Raw genomic sequence first — 15,802 nt, forward strand, 5'->3', positions numbered from 1 at the left:
GATAAAAGCCAGGCACCAGCTGTGCGTTTCATGGTCAAAACCCTCGGTCTAATTTCCGCTGACCCCAGAGCAAATCCATTACCACTAATGGGACAATCCTACCATGGGTGAGAGAAATCCCATTGACTGGTTCTATTTGAGGCATCGAAATGGCTGGCTTCTAACCAGAGCTACCGTAATCCTATTTCTTTCCAAGCACACCCATAAGAATCGGAATCCAATAATAACTGTGAAAACAGGGGAATGGGTTTTTCTAAAAAAAATCCGCAGCCGCCAGCAAAATGTGCCATTTCCCTGTTATTTCTCTCCGCTCCCCGATGTTTCATTCTCACTAGCAGGGAAAATGTTCTCTTCCAGACAAGGTCAAAAGTTTCAGTACTTGGCTGTAAAAACTACTATTGGCCACTAGGAGGCAGTCTATGACAGGATTCATCCTTATATTGGCCCTTGTCAGGTGCAGCCGACAGATTTCTCTGGTACCAATAAAGGAGAATATTTGTAGCTCAGGGTTGAAAATGAGGGGTCCTGGGTGCTCTCTGAGCTTGCTTGTTTTCTTACAGATGTTTCCTTGCCCAACTAGGTAACATCATCAGTGCTAGTCAGTGTCTGTGCTGACAGCAAACAGCACCCCCTTCCAGCACTGATGATGTTACCTAGTTGGGTAATGAAACGTCTGCAAGAAAACAAGCAAGCTCAGAGAGCACCAGATTTCTATGGCTTTAGAACAGTGTTTCTCGTTCTCTGCACCTTTTACGATATATGGACTTCAACTCCCAGAGTTCCTCAGCTAACATGGCTGACTGGGGAATTCTGGGAATTGGGAGTCCACACACCTTAAAGTGGCTGAAAATGAGGAACACTAGTTTAAACCTTCTTTTGGGAATTAAATTCATGGACTATGGCCCTTCAGATAACTATGTACGCTGTGTGAGTACGTGTGCAAGTGTGCACGTGTGCGTGTGCGTGCGTGCGTGTGTGTGTGTGTGTGTGTAGAGGAAGCAGTATGCTCCTTCCTATATTTGGGTAGACCGGGTACTTTGACAGAAGAAAAAAAAACACTTAATCACTCCCCTGGCTTAGTGATAAAGGGAGGAGAACTTGTGGCTTAGAGGTTAATACAACTCCCTAATATGTAAGCAGCCCAAGTTCGAATCCCAGCAAGGGTATGGCTAGCTGATGAGAGCTAAATAGCTTGAAATAGATCTATACTAGTCTCCTTTTATTTATTTATCAGCAGAAATATAACACAAAATGTGTAACAAAGGCAACAGTAAAAATATTGGGTTTCTGTCGTGATGGACTCTTGTGACGAGCCGATTGACAGATAATGGGAGCTGTTAGCTTCCTCCCTTACCAGGGGTTGTGACACTAAATATATATCCCCCACACACACACAAACACACACACACACAAACACACACACACACACACACATATGAATGAATGAAATCTGTTGAGCACTTCGGGGCTGAAAAGAGATTAACAATTTCTAGATGGGTAAGGAGGGGAATGGAAAGCAAAGAGACCTCTTATCTCCCAGCTCCAGCTGATCGGTCAGTTCCACCCACTGCTAAGCCATGGTGTGATATCTTGCTTGGCTTTGTCTTCATGTATCACCGCAAACCAACTGCAAAGGCTTATTCAAACCATAATTAAGTCAACTCAAGCTTTTTTGTGAGGCATGGAGAGTGACAGTGTGTCTTAGGCATCTCATAATTATTAGCTGTTTCGGAAACAGGAGAAACGGGCATGGACTTTTCAGCAAATTCTTCCAGAATTTCCAAAAACCCCTTCAGAAGATCAACCAAGAGGCAGGTTCTGAAGAACCTGGGCCAAGTTCCTGTCTGGCATCTTCTCCTTGCATCGAGCCAACGTCCTGGACATCTTCTTCCTCTTTTCCAAGCTCTCTCCTGCTGCCAACACTTATGATTGCTTTCCTTCTAAGCTCCTCTTGGGCTTTGCAACCTGCCATCACCTGTCTTAAGGAACGTCATAAAAACCCCAATTGTCAACTGGGTTGACCTACATTTTTATCATCCTTAAGGCTCTGTGTATTTCTCTCCTGCCAAACACCCTAGAACAGTGATGGCAAACCTTTTTTGGCTCCCGTGCCGAGGTGACGCAGTGGTTAGAGTGCAGTACTGCAGCCACTTCAGCTGACTGTTAGCTGCAGTTCGGCAGTTCAAATCTCACCGGCTCAAGGTTGACTCAGCCTTCCCTCCTTCCGAGGTGGGTAAAATGAGGACCCGGATTGTTGGGGGCAATATGCTGACTCTGTAAACCGCTTAGAGAGGGCTGAAAGCCCTATGAAGGGGTATATAAGTCTAACTGCTATTGCTAAAAGTGGGGGGAGCGCAGGGGGTCGTGTGTGGGTGTTCCATACCCATAATGCTATGTCCGTAACCCCCCACTGCATGCATGCACGTGTGACCAGCGACACACACACACCGCTTTTGGCACGTTTTTTTCACCCTCCCCAGGCCCCAGAAGCTTTCTAGGAGCCTGGGGAGGGCGAAAACAGCCTCCCCCGCCCACCCCCAGATGCCCTCCAGAGGCCTCAAGAACTTCTCTGAAGGCTCCGGAGGGCGAAAAACGGACTTACGGGGAATCCAGAAGTTCAGGAATGGTGACTTCCGGTTTGTCCATAGGGTCGATTTTCAACCTCCGAAACCTTCAGGAGGCTTCCCTGAAGGCTCCGGAGGGCAAAAAACGGACCTACAGACAAACTGGAAGTGACTTCCGGTTTGCTCATAGGGCCAATTTTTGGCTCTGGAGGGCGAAAAACGGACCTACAGGGAACCTGGATGTTCAGGAATGGTGACTTCTGGTTTGTCCATAGGGTCAATTTTTGACTTCCGGAGCTTTCAGGGTCCTTCAGGAGACTTCCCTGAAGGCTCCAGAGGGCAAAAATCGCCCCCAAGAGTAAATCGGAAGTCCGTTCCTGAACTTCCTGTTTGCCCATGGGGCCGGTTTTTTGCGCTCCAGAGGTTTCAGCCTCCGAAAGGTGAAAAACGGCCTCAAAAGGAGGCCGAAGTCAGCTGGCCAGCTGACGGGGCAGCGCCTCGTGTGCCCTAACAAGTGGCTCCGAGTGCCAGCTGTGGCCATCACCGCCCTAGAAGGTTAACATAGAAGAGAATAACCCAGGTAGACTTTTCCAAAACCATCAAGCTCATCATGTTAAGTCACCATGGCCAAATGCTCTTGTGATTCCAATTTTCTATAGTTGCTACTCACTGCCTTGAGTTTAGGAGAGGCTTCTTCAGTTACCCTCGGTGTAGCTACTCTCCCTGATTTTATTGCGTGTACTCCTCACCCCCCACACCTTGCTCTCCCCAGCTACATCATGGGTTACCAATCTCTAGGTAGGCATCAAAGCAAGTCTTTCTAAAAGGAAGTTGTTATTAAGATCATAAATCGTTGCTCCAATCCAGACCTAACGTACCATAAGGCGAGTTAATATCAGGACGGTTAAAAAGACTCAGTATAAGTGAGCCGGATTTGTAAGCCCTTCAATATCTCAGAGTATGCCAATTTCCTAAGGCATGGTCCAGAGCTCTAGGTACAACTCCCCCAATTAGTATAATATTTTCATTAGCAGGATTTATAATCGAATAAATTGGACTTTGTCATCTCTTGATTGCACAGAAAGAACCTTGCAAAGGAACTCAATTTTATTTCCTTCCAAATAGGCCTCAAGTGTCTTGAAATTTACAGTATGTGTGTATGTATTGTATATGTATATGTATGTATGTACATACGTACGTACGTACGTACGTACGTACGTACATACATACATACATACATACATACATACATACATACCAGTGGGACCTAGTGGGACCCATCTCAAAGACCTCATCTGGACCAACAGTTGGTCAAGGATCCCATCATCCAGAGCAGCTAAAAATAGCTTGGCCTTCATAGACCTTACCTATACAATGATTGTCCTTAACTGTGTTGGCCAAAAAAGCCAACACAGTTCTAGGCTGCATCAACAGAGGGATAGAATCAAGATCATGTGAAGTGTTAATTCCACTTTATAAGGCCTTGGAAAGGCCACACTTGGAATCCTGCAGCCAGTTTTGGTCACCACGATGTCAAAAAGATATTGAGACTCTAGAAAGAGTGCAGAGAAGAGCAACAAAGAGGATTTGGGGACTGTAGGCTAAAACATATAAAGAAGGGTTGCTGGAACTGGGTATGTCTAGTTTGATGAAAAGAAGGACCAGGGGAGACATGATAGCAGTCTTCCAATATCTCAGGGGCTGCCCCAAAGAAGAGGGAGTCAAGCTATTCTCCAAAGCACCCACACATCCTGGACATAAATTGTTTCAACTCCTACCCTCAAAACAACACTACAGAGCACTCCACACCATGACTAGACACAAGAACAGTTTTTTTCCCGAACGCCATCACTCTGCTAAAGAAATAATTCCCTCAACACCGTCAAACCATTCACAAAGGCTGCATTATTATTACTTTTAATCTTCTCATCGTTCCTATCACCCATCTCCTCCCACTTATGACTGCAGGACCGTAACTTTGTTGCTTGTATCCTTACGATTTATATTGATTTTTTCCTGATTGCTTATTTGTCCCCTATGACTTTCATTAAGTGTCGTACCTTATGATTCATGACGAATGCATCTTTTTTTTTAATGCACACTGAGAGCATCTGCACCAAAGACAAATTCCTTGTGTGTCCAATCACATTTGGCCAATAAAGAATTCATTATATTTGTCTGTCTGTCTGTCTGTCAGTCATCTATTTACGATGGGTCACATGGTGACTATTGGTGATTTTCCCAGCTGGCTTCCCACAAAGTCCAAGGGGACAGTAGTGAAGGTCACAGTTCGTGACCACATATATATGATGTCTCACTGAATGACCAAACCTCTTAATGATGAATGTTCCAGTCCCCATTGTGGTCATCAATCACGGATCTGCCTTTTATCTTTTTTCTAAAAAAAAATACAAACTTCTCCAATCTGGTAGCTTTTCAAGGCGCCTGCCCACCAACTCCGTCTGAAAGTCACTGGCTCAGCAGGAATGAGAAGCGGAGGGATCCCTGGGATAATAGCATTTAAATAGCATTTAAAGCTGTGTTCGAAGCACTTTAGAGGCACCAATTTCGGGAGCTCTGTGCCACTGTCCCCATCGGCAGCTGAGGGATGGAGAAAGGTTAAGGCTGCTTTCAGATTGACAAGTCAGCTTGGAACAAACCCACCGTGCTCTCCGAAGCCCTCGGAGACTCAATTAGCCACCGAGAACCGAAATTAGCAGCATGGAGATATATTGGTGCAGGGACCACACCGTGTCGGCCCTAACTGCTTTGCTTTGTGACCCCAGGAAGGAAGGGCTGTGCAGTTGTTTCAAACACAGCTTTGGGGAAAGAAAGAAAGAAGTTCTGAATAACATTTCTGTGTGTGTGTGTCTCTGTCTCTGTCTGTCTTTGTCTCTGTCTCTCTGTGTGTTTCTGTCTATCTTTATGTCTCTCTCTATCTCTCACTCTCTCTGTCTCTATCTGTTTCTGTCTCTTTCTGTCTCGCTGTCTATCTCTGTCTCTCTCTCTCTCTCTCTAACTTGTGTCTCTCTATCTCTCCCTCTATGTTTCTGTCTCTGTCTCTCTCTCTCTCTGTCTCTCCCTCTGTCTCTCTCTGTTTCTGTCTGTCTCTCTCTGTGTGTTTCTGTCTCTCTCTCTATCTCTCTCTCTCTCTCTGTCTCTCTCTCTGTCTCTGTCTCTTTCTGTCTTGCTATCTCTGTCTCTCTGTCTCTCTATCCCTCTGTGTCTTGCTCTCTATCTCTGTCTCTCTCTCTCTCTGTGTGTGTGTGTCTTTCTCTCTCTTTCTCTTGCTCTCTGTCTGTCTGTCTCTCTCCCTCTGTCTCTCTCTCTGTCTCTCTCTGTCTCTGTCTCTGTCTCTTTCTGTCTCGCTGTCTATCTCTGTCTCTCTGTCTCTCTATCCCTCTGTGTCTTGCTCTCTCTCTGTCTCTCTCTCTCTGTGTGTGTGTGTGTGTCTCTGTGTGTGTGTGTGTCTTTCTCTCTCTTTCTCTTGCTTTCTGTCTGTCTGTCTCTCTCTCTGTCTGTCTCTGTCTATCACTCTCCCTCCCTCCCTCCCCCTCTCTCCTATGCTAAACAAATAAATAAAGCTGATTGCATGGTTGGATCACGGAGAAAACGAGAAATATATCCAATTAGATCTATGCAAAACTACTTAACTTCATCTCATTTATTCCATTCAAAGAGCTCTCTGCATTTAGCCAAGTCTATTCTGTGCATAACAAGGAAATTCACTCCTCATCCAACCCCTTCCCATTTTCCTTCTGCCCCTCAGCATTCTCCCGCCAACTCGAGAGAGTTTCCACAAATTAAGCTACCTTTGGAGCAAATCTTGGGGGGAGAGGGGGGTTGGAAGAACAAATATTCTCCGCAAATTAAGATAACTTTGGAGCAAATCTATTGTTGGTGGAAGGTCAAATCTACTCTGCAGATTAAAATAACCCTCGGTTGGGCCCTGTTCAGCCCCAGCGACACTAGGCCCAATTCCAAACCATGAGAAGACCCAACTTTAAATGCATCCTCCCTCTTCACGCCTTCTAGAAACAAAACATCCATCTGGAACAAATGAGAAATAATTTTTTTTTAAATTATTTCCCCCTCTTCCTTCTCCAGATGAATGGAAGTGGAAAGAAAAACTCAACTCTGAGCCATCAAACTGGCAGGAACCGAAGCAGACCTGGCTAACTGTTGCTTATCTGACAAACCGGGGTTACACGGCAGATGGGGATAACCTCTTTATGGGGAAAATGTCCGTCAAATCAGCCAGGGCCAGGACTCCAGATGATGGATGGAAGTCAAGCGTGACTGCGCTAAGATTCAATCAAGAAATTCTGACCGGCGAGGAAGGGAGTGCTTCTCCTTCGCCCGCTGACCACCCGTTTCTCCTAACGCAGAGGTCCGTGGCATCCCTCTCCGCTCCTCCTCTCCAACTGATTCCCCGCACGCACGCACGAAAGCCATAACTCTCGCCCTGGCATCTCCGCAGAAAGCTTCACATCCCAGATGCTGCACGCCAGGAGTTCGCCAGCACGGCTGCATTCAGCCACCCGGTCCCAAAACTGCCCCACTGCAGCTGTGAAAAGAGAGGCTCCTGCCTTTCATCTCAGCCCCCACCCCCAGGTGGAGAAGCAAAACGTCCTTCGTCCCTTCTGGCCTCTTCGCCGGAGACGCCAGAAACCCAGGGAAAATGCAGCCAAGGCAAGCCACAGATCTCCCGCCGGTTAACTGAGATGAGCACTCGGGAGGATGATTTGACCTTGAAGGATGAATCCAGCGGCCTGTTGGGGGGGAAACGCTCCATCTGAGGGCATTTGAGGAGGTCCTGCCTACGTCGTTGGTCCCCTGCCTGGCAGGACAAGAGGACCTTGACACCGGGGTGTCATCCCTTGCACAGGGCAGGTTGTGGGGGGGGGGGGGGGAATAGGTTGTGTTGCACAGATTCTGAGATGGGAATGAATCTTGGAATCCTAATTATGCCGCCACCGACCCCTCCTCCTCCATCCCTTTCAAACTCCAGCGCATTTTGCAATAGGTGAGCTGCTAACTTATCTCCTCCTTTCCACCCACAGAGATGTCTGTCCTAAGGAAAGGATTAAGAGTCCTAGCCGACCTTGGAGTAATGTTGTAGGGGGTGATTTAAAGGGATGTTGAGAGCTTTATTTTATTATTATTTATTTTATTTAATTCGTCAAGCATGAATTAGTTAACAGACACAAGTATCAACATGATTCTGAACACAGGAAATGGATACGAATACAAGGGAACATTAGGACAGGGAGGGTAGGAACGCTGATGCGCTTATGCACGCCCCCTTACAGGCCTCTTAGGAATGGGGTGAGGTCAACAGGAGACAGTTTAAGGTTAAAGTTTTGGGGGTTTGAGGAAGAAACAACAGAGTCAGGTAGGGCATTCCAAGCATTGACCACTCTGTTGCTGAAGTCATAATTTCTGCAATTGAGTTTGGAGCTGTTCACCTTGAGTTTGTATCTATTGTGTGCTGGTGTATTGTTGTGGTTGAAGCTGAAGTAGTCATTGACAGGTAGGACGTTGTAGCAGATAATTTTATGTTCTAGCTTTCTCCCGTTGTAATGGGTTTGGACAGCAACTGAAGACTTAGTTGCAAAGGAGGGATGGAAGGTTCTTTGCATAGGCCCTGGAAGTGTCTGGTTAGACTTTCTGGAAACTAGGATGATGGAAGGAACAGTTATGATTTTCTGGAGAGTTTGCATTCTGTTTTTTCTCTCTATTGCTCTTGTGAGCCAAACCTCTCTTATTTACATATCACACCACAGTGTATCTCAACCTTGGTAACTTTAAGAGGAGTGGACTTCAAGTCCCAGAATTCCCCCCACCCCAACGCAGCACTGCCCTTACAGGGGAAATAAAAGAGACAGACCAATGGAAAAATTGTGCTGTGTTGATCTTTGCGGGGGAAGCAATGAATTAGTTCCCCGGTGAGAAACTCACATCATCATTAAGATGCCCTAGGCGAGGTTTCAAAGCTGTGAAAAGCAACATTGGTCTGTGTAACCTGCTGTCCATAAAAAGTCTCACAGCCAACGCACCTGGGCTTTTATCCAATTTATAAACAGGTCTAATAATTCCAAGGAAACGGTGCATGAATGGAGAGATGGACAGATGGAGATAGATGGATGGATTGTTGGATGGATGGATGGATGGACGGAGGGAGGGATGGATGGGATGGATGGATAGATAGAGACAGACAGACAGAAAGATAGATAATAGATAGATACATGATTGATAGAAGAATGGATGGATGGATGGATGGACGGACAGATGGATGGACAGACAGACAGAGGGTTGGATGAGTGGATGGATGGATAGATGGATGGATGGATGGATTGTTGGATGGATGGATGGATGGATAGATAGAGACAGACAGACAGATAGATTATAGATAGATACATGATTGATAGATGGATGGATGGATGGATGGATGGATGGACGGACAGACAAACACAGGGATGGATGAGTGGATGGATGGATAGATGGATGGATGGATGGACGGACAGACAGAGACAGACAGAGAGATGGATGGATGGATGGATAGATAGATAGATAGATAGATAGATAGATAGATAGATAGATAGATAGATAGATAGACGGATGGATGGATGGATGGACAGACAGACAGACAGAGAGATGGATGGATAGATGGATGATGGATGGATGGAGAGATCGATGGATGGATGGATGGATGGACGGACGGACGGGCAGACAGACAGATGGATGGACAGATAGAGAGATGGATAGATAGATGGATGATGGATGGACGGAGAGATGGATAGATAGATGGATGATGGATGGACGGAGAGATGGATGGATAGATGGATGGATGGAGAGATCGATGGATGGATGGATGGATGGATGGATGGATGGATGGATGGACGGGCAGACAGACAGATGGACGGACAGATAGAGAGATGGATAGATAGATGGATGATGGATGGACGGAGAGATGGATAGATAGATGGATGATGGATGGACGGAGAGATGGATGGATAGATGGATGGATGGAGAGATCGATGGATGGATGGATGGATGGATGGATGGATGGACGGGCAGACAGACAGATGGACGGACAGATAGAGAGATGGATAGATAGATGGATGATGGATGGACGGAGAGATGGATAGATAGATGGATGATGGATGGACGGAGAGATGGATAGATAGATGGATGGATGGATGGATGGATGGATGGATGGGCAGACAGACAGACAGAGAGATGGATGGATAGATGGATGGACAGAGAGATCGATAGATGGATAGATGGATGGATGGATGGATGGATGGATGGATGGATGGATGGGCAGACAGACAGACGGACGGGCAGACAGAGAGAGGGATGGATGGATGGATGGATGGATGGAGAGAGAGATAATGAGAGAGCAAAAGAGTACCTTTTAACATTTCAACAACCATCCCAGCTTTTTCCTTGATTCCTGCTGCCCATTTTGTACCACATCCCAGTTGTAACTGGGCCCAGTAACTTGATCACACTGGTTTAATTATATACTCTTTGGAAAAAGACCAAGGAAGACTTCCAAAGGAAGTAACAGTGAAAGAGTGTCATCATTGCAACCGGCAACAATCCTTTTCCTTTTGAGTTCAGATCCCGTAAAAAGTAACACCAGGAGACCCCCCACACACCCCCGTGTTTCCCATTCCTAAAACACCCCGATCGGTCGCAAGAGCCCCAGCCCCACACCTGGTGGGGGCGACGCAGCCGCCTTTGCAAAAAAGGTAGAAGCGACGGAGAAACTGCAGCTGCGCCCTTGCAATGACAGCCCGGCTGCATTTACACCTGCAGCCCAGAGGTCCGGTATGGAAGAGGCAGCTTTCCCTCCGGTGAAGATGAGGTGACAATTTCTGGAAGGGCCTGCTGGCAAACACAACTCGGGAGGCACCGAACAGCAGAGAGGGACCTGGCTGGCCCTTCATGAAGGGAGCCCTGGGGAGTTCCTGAAGGGGTGTTGGAGGAAACTGGACATAACTTAGCCAAGTGCTCCTTCCTCCTTCTCAAGGCTGCCCACGTCCATCTCTGGCTGCATCCTCTTCTCCCCTCACTGGGCACTTCGCTCTCCACCCTGCACCCATCACTCACTTGCCCCTGAGAGCCCCCTAGCCTAGAACGGTTCCCTACATAGTTACTCTAGCCCCTTTCCCTTCCACTCCACCAATCTCTTCAGCCTCCTTCCCTCCTTCCTTGCTTCTTCCCCCCTTATCCTTCCTTATCCTTCCTTAACCTTCTTTCCTTCCTTCCTTCTTTCCTCCCTTATCCTTCCTTCCGTATCCTTCCCTCCTTATCCTCCCTTTCTTTCCTTCCTTCCTTATCCTTCCTTCCTTGTTCTCTTTCCTTCCTTCCTTCTTTCCTCCCTTATTCTTCCTTCCTTCCATATCCTTCCTTCCTTATCCTTTCCTTCCTTCCTTCCTTCCTTCCTTTCCTTCCTTCCTTCCTTCTTCTCTTTCCTGCCTTCCTGCCTTCCTTATCCTTTCTTATCCTTCCTTCGTTCTCTTTCCTTCCTTCCTTATTCTTCCTCCCTTCCATATCCTTCCTTCCTTGTTCTCTTTCCTTCCTTCCTTCTTTCCTCCCTTATTCTTCCTTCCTTCCATATCCTTCCTTCCTTATCCTTTCCTTCCTTCCTTCTTCTCTTTCCTGCCTTCCTTATCCTTCCTTATCCTTCCTTCGTTCTCTTTCCTTCCTTCCTTCTTTCCTCCCTTATTCTTCCTCCCTTCCATATCCTTCCTTCCTTATCCTTCCTTATCCTCCCTTTCCTTCCTTCCTTCTTATGATTCTTATCTTTCCTTCCTTATCCTTCCTTTCCTTCCTTCCTTTCTTATCCTTCCTTCCTTGTTCTCTTCCTCCCTTATCCTTCTTTCCTTGTTCTCCTTCCTTCTTTCTCCTCCCTCCCCCCTCCTTATCCTTTCTTATCCCTTTTCCCTTCCTTCCTTTTTTCTTTCCTTCCTCCCTCCCTTGATTCTCCCTCCCAGTTCAACCAGTTGTTCCTTCCTTAGACCACTCCGCTTGGCCAAAGCTGAATAAAGATACCCACAAAGCCTCTCACCCCCCCCCCACCCCGCACCACCCACAATTTTATATCAAATTGGTTCCTCCAAAAAGAAAAACAAGACAGGAATGAGCCAAAGAAACAGTTCAAAGACTTAGTCATGTCACACACTGTTGGGGGAGAGGGGCCCCTCTCCCTCCCCATTCTGCAAGAGGGGAAGCCCACAAAACCCACCACTCCCGGACTCCCTTCTGCAATCCCTCCTGGGCTCTCCACCCAGGAAGGGGCTTGTTTTGGTGTCCCCCCCTTCTTTAGAGAGACATGCCCTTCCTCCCCAAATATCCCCTCTCTTTCCTTCCCACTCCCCCCCCCCACAAATCTCCAGTGAGGTTGGGGAGAAGTGGCCATCTGGAGACGGGGATGGGGAAAACACGGGAAGGGAACTTGAAGGGAAGGAGGGCAGAGACCTGGGCACGACCTCCCCCCAACAGACCAGCCAAGGGGACCCAATGACGCCTGGGCACCCCGCAGCTCCCGACTCCGAGGTGACACGGGGAAACGTGGGCGCTCAGAAGCCCAACGCTGGCACGGCGACGGGGAGGGTTGACGGGCCCTCAAGCGGACCCTTCCCTTCACCCCCCAAAAGACCACAGGAGGACCGGTCCAGTCTTGGCGCCCAGCAAAGAGGAGAAGGGGGTCCCCCTTCCCACCTTCTTCTCCGGGGATGGGGAGGGGGCTCCCCCAAAAGATGAGTCCGGAATCCGGGGCGCAGGAGCCCAGCGGCGTCCTAGCCGAGACCCCCCCCCCCGAGACGCGACTCCCCGAGAGGCGGCGGGTCTCGGCCGAGCGACAGGCAGGCTGAGCTGCGGCGGCGGCGGAACTCCTACCTGGGCGGCTCCGCGGGGTCGGGGCGCAGCTGGGCGGCCGGCTTCGGTGGGCGCCCCCGGTTCCTCCCGCCGGGAGGGCAGCGCTGCCAAAGGGAAGGCTGGAAGAGCAGCGCCGCCGCGGCTGGAGCGCTGGCTGGCCGACCGCGCTGGCGGGGACCCGGAGCGAGAAGCGACGCGCTCTGCCAACCGGCGGCAGCAGCAGCAGCAGCAAAGCCGCGTCCAGCGCCGGCGGCGAAGAGGGCCGAGCGAGCGGCAGGGCGCCCCCCGGTGGCCGCCGGGGGGAATTGCACGGGCACGCAGCCGAATTACCGGCGGATGATGCGGGAGGGAGGGCGGGGGGGAGTGATGGAGAGGAGAGGGGGCAGAGAGAGAGAGAGAGGCTTGCAATTGAAATAATCCTTCGGCCCCGCCAGAAACAGTCACGGTCACAGTAACGAAGGGACCTTGGAGGTCATGTAGTCTAACCCCGGGAGACCCGCAACAGGGACTCGAACCGTCGGAACTGCCGACCTTTATGGCGCCGAGGGGCTGAGGAGGAGGGGAGGGGGCATATGGAGATCAGGATGGGGGGGGGGCTGCAGTACCGAAAAAAGAATATTTGGGCATATCTGTTGTGTGGGTGGGGGAGGGGGAAAGACTCGGGAGGGGGGGGCGCTTCTTTCTTCGCTTCCCCGCCCCACCCTCCCCGGGCAGGGACACGTTTGGAGTCGCTTTGGAGTTCTGGGCCCCGGCAAGGGATTTAGAGCGAAGGGGGAGGAAGCGTCGACGCTGCTGGGAAGAAGTCAGGACAGCTGCAGCAAGAAAAAGGAGCAACAGGTGGAAGGGAGGGAGGGAGGGAAGGAGGAAGGAACGAAGGAACGAAGGGGAGAGGAACGGAGGGAGGGAGGGAAGGAGGGAAGGAGGAAGGGGAGGAGAACAAGGAAGGGAAGGGGAAAGGAGGGAGGGAAAGGGAAGAAAGAAGAGGAGGGAGGGAGGGGAACGGGAAGGAAGAGAAGAGGGAAGGAAGGAAGAGGGAGGGAAGAAGGAAAGGGAACAGAGGGAGGGAAGGGGAAGGGGAGGAAGAGAAGAGGGAGGGAGGGAAAGGGAAGGAAGAGAAGAGGGAGGGAAAGAAGGGGAGGGGAAGGAAGAGAAGAGGGAAGAAGGAAAGGGAACAGAGGGAGGGAAGGGGAAGGAAGAAGGAGGGAGGGAAGGCAGAGAAGAGGGAGGGAGGGAAGGGGAAAGAAGAAAGAGGGAGGGAAGGAAGAGAAGGGGAGGGGAGGGAGGAATGACAAGAGGGAGGAATGACAAGAGGGAGGGAGGTGGAAAAGGAAGGAAGGAAGGAAGGAAGGAGAGACAATGCTTAACTCCTGCTGAACTTCTTCCCTGGCAGTGAGCAGCTGGAGAGAGCTCTGGGGTGCTGCAGCCAAGGACACAGAAGCAGCTGGACTTGGTGCTGGAGTTGGGGAGGAGGCTGGCCCATCACAAAGGGGGAAGAGGGTGGGCACCCAGCCTCCCGGGGCTCCCTCTTCTGGGCGACTGACCAGTTGACGGCTGAGACTGGGCACAGAGCAGGGCGGGCGCCACTCTGTGGTCAGAAAGGAAGCAGAGTGCAGCATATCAAGCCAAATCATTTTTGGTCACACTTAATAAAGATAAAACCATTGACGGTTTTTCAAACACAGAGAAGCCACCATTCACAGAATCATGGAATGGGAAGGGACCTTGGAGGTCTTCTAGCCTGACCCCCCAGCTCAGAAAAAGGATCCTCAGGCTTCCCTAAAGCAGTGACTTTCTCAGCTTTGTTTAGGAACCCAAAGGTGCTTTTTGCAAGAGGCAACTGGACTTTCCGGTTTTTTTTCCCTTTGAAGTCCTTTCGCTTCTCATCCCAGAAGCTTCTTCAGCTCTGACCTTCCTTTTCCCACCATGCAGCCAGGGATGGAGGTGAGCAGCTTCAAAGAAAAAAAACAGGAAGTCCAGTTGCCTCTTGAAAAAAAGCACCTTTGGGACAAACGATGTTAGATAAAATTATTATTAAAAACTGGAGATCTTTCATGGACTTTTTCCTGAAAATGAAAAAAGAATGAAATGGTGATTTCAACTGAAAAAATGGTGGAGTAAGAGGTTAAAAGAGTTTTCTTTCTTTTCTTTTTCTTTCTTTCCTTTTTCTTTCTTTCCTTTTTCTTTCTTTCTTTCCTTCCTTCCTTTCCTCTCGTTCTTTTTCCTTCTTTCTTTCCCTCCCTCCTTTCTCTTTCTTTCCTTTGTTCCTTCGTTCCTTCCTTTCTCTTTGGAATATTAAGGAAGAGTTTGTTTATAATTTGTTTATAATTAAAATTTGTAATTAAAGAATTATAAACAAACAATGGGTTTGTTTATAAGTCGAAAAGAAGATTGGCAGTTGCTGATTATTTTAGGTGTTTATCCACTTTATCTTTTTTTTTTTCTTTTGCCCTCTTTGATTCCTTTTCTTCTCATATTTGTCATGGCCAGAAAACTGAAATCGGTCACATCTGATTGAACCTGGACCAATGTCATTTTTCCCCCCAATTAACAGATATTTAGTGATCCTAATTCAAATAAAATTTTATGATTGAGACATTATAGCCCATTCTATCTTTGGCAATTGCATTTGCTCGGTTCTAATGTCTCCAGAACTTCCCACACAGCCTTTTGACAGCAAAATTCACCACTTTATTTTCTTTGAAGAATGAACTCACTTAAGTTCAAGGAAAATACATTTCTGCCTCAGGGTGGGTAGAATTGAATCGGGAAGATGTGAAGATGGATGCATTTTTAGCGACTATATTTTCTCCAATTTTGACAGAGCAATTGTCGATAAAAGTTAGGCGATGATTGATGATGATGATGATGATGATGATGATGATGTGGAGCTCTTGGTCGCCTCTGACCTTTGTCATTAGATTGCCTAGGTAGTCCTTGTTTAGCAACTGTCTCATTTAGCGACCACTCACAGTTGCAACAGTGATGGAAAAGTAATTTTGCAGTCAATCCTTGCATTGAGAAGCTTTGTAGGTCTATGAAACAATAAGAAAGATCACTAAATTGTGATGTTTCACTTAGTAACTCCTTCGCTTATTAACCACGTCGCCGGTCCCAATTGTGGTCCCTAATGAAGATTACTTGTAAACGTTTCTCTCCCCCAACAGGTAAAGTCATCAGTGTGAGGGAGGGAGTGTAGGAGTTTCTCTTCTATCGGTGGATAATATTTACTTGGGTCATTGATTTGCGAGATGGTGAAAAAGATGATTAAAATCAGACAATCAACTTGCTCACCAACAAAAATTCTAATCCCAGTTGTGGTTATAAGTTGTGCACTGTATATAGGTTGG

This window comes from Thamnophis elegans, chromosome 13 (genome assembly GCF_009769535.1).
Source record: "Thamnophis elegans isolate rThaEle1 chromosome 13, rThaEle1.pri, whole genome shotgun sequence".
In the NCBI taxonomy this organism is placed as follows: domain Eukaryota; kingdom Metazoa; phylum Chordata; class Lepidosauria; order Squamata; family Colubridae; genus Thamnophis; species Thamnophis elegans.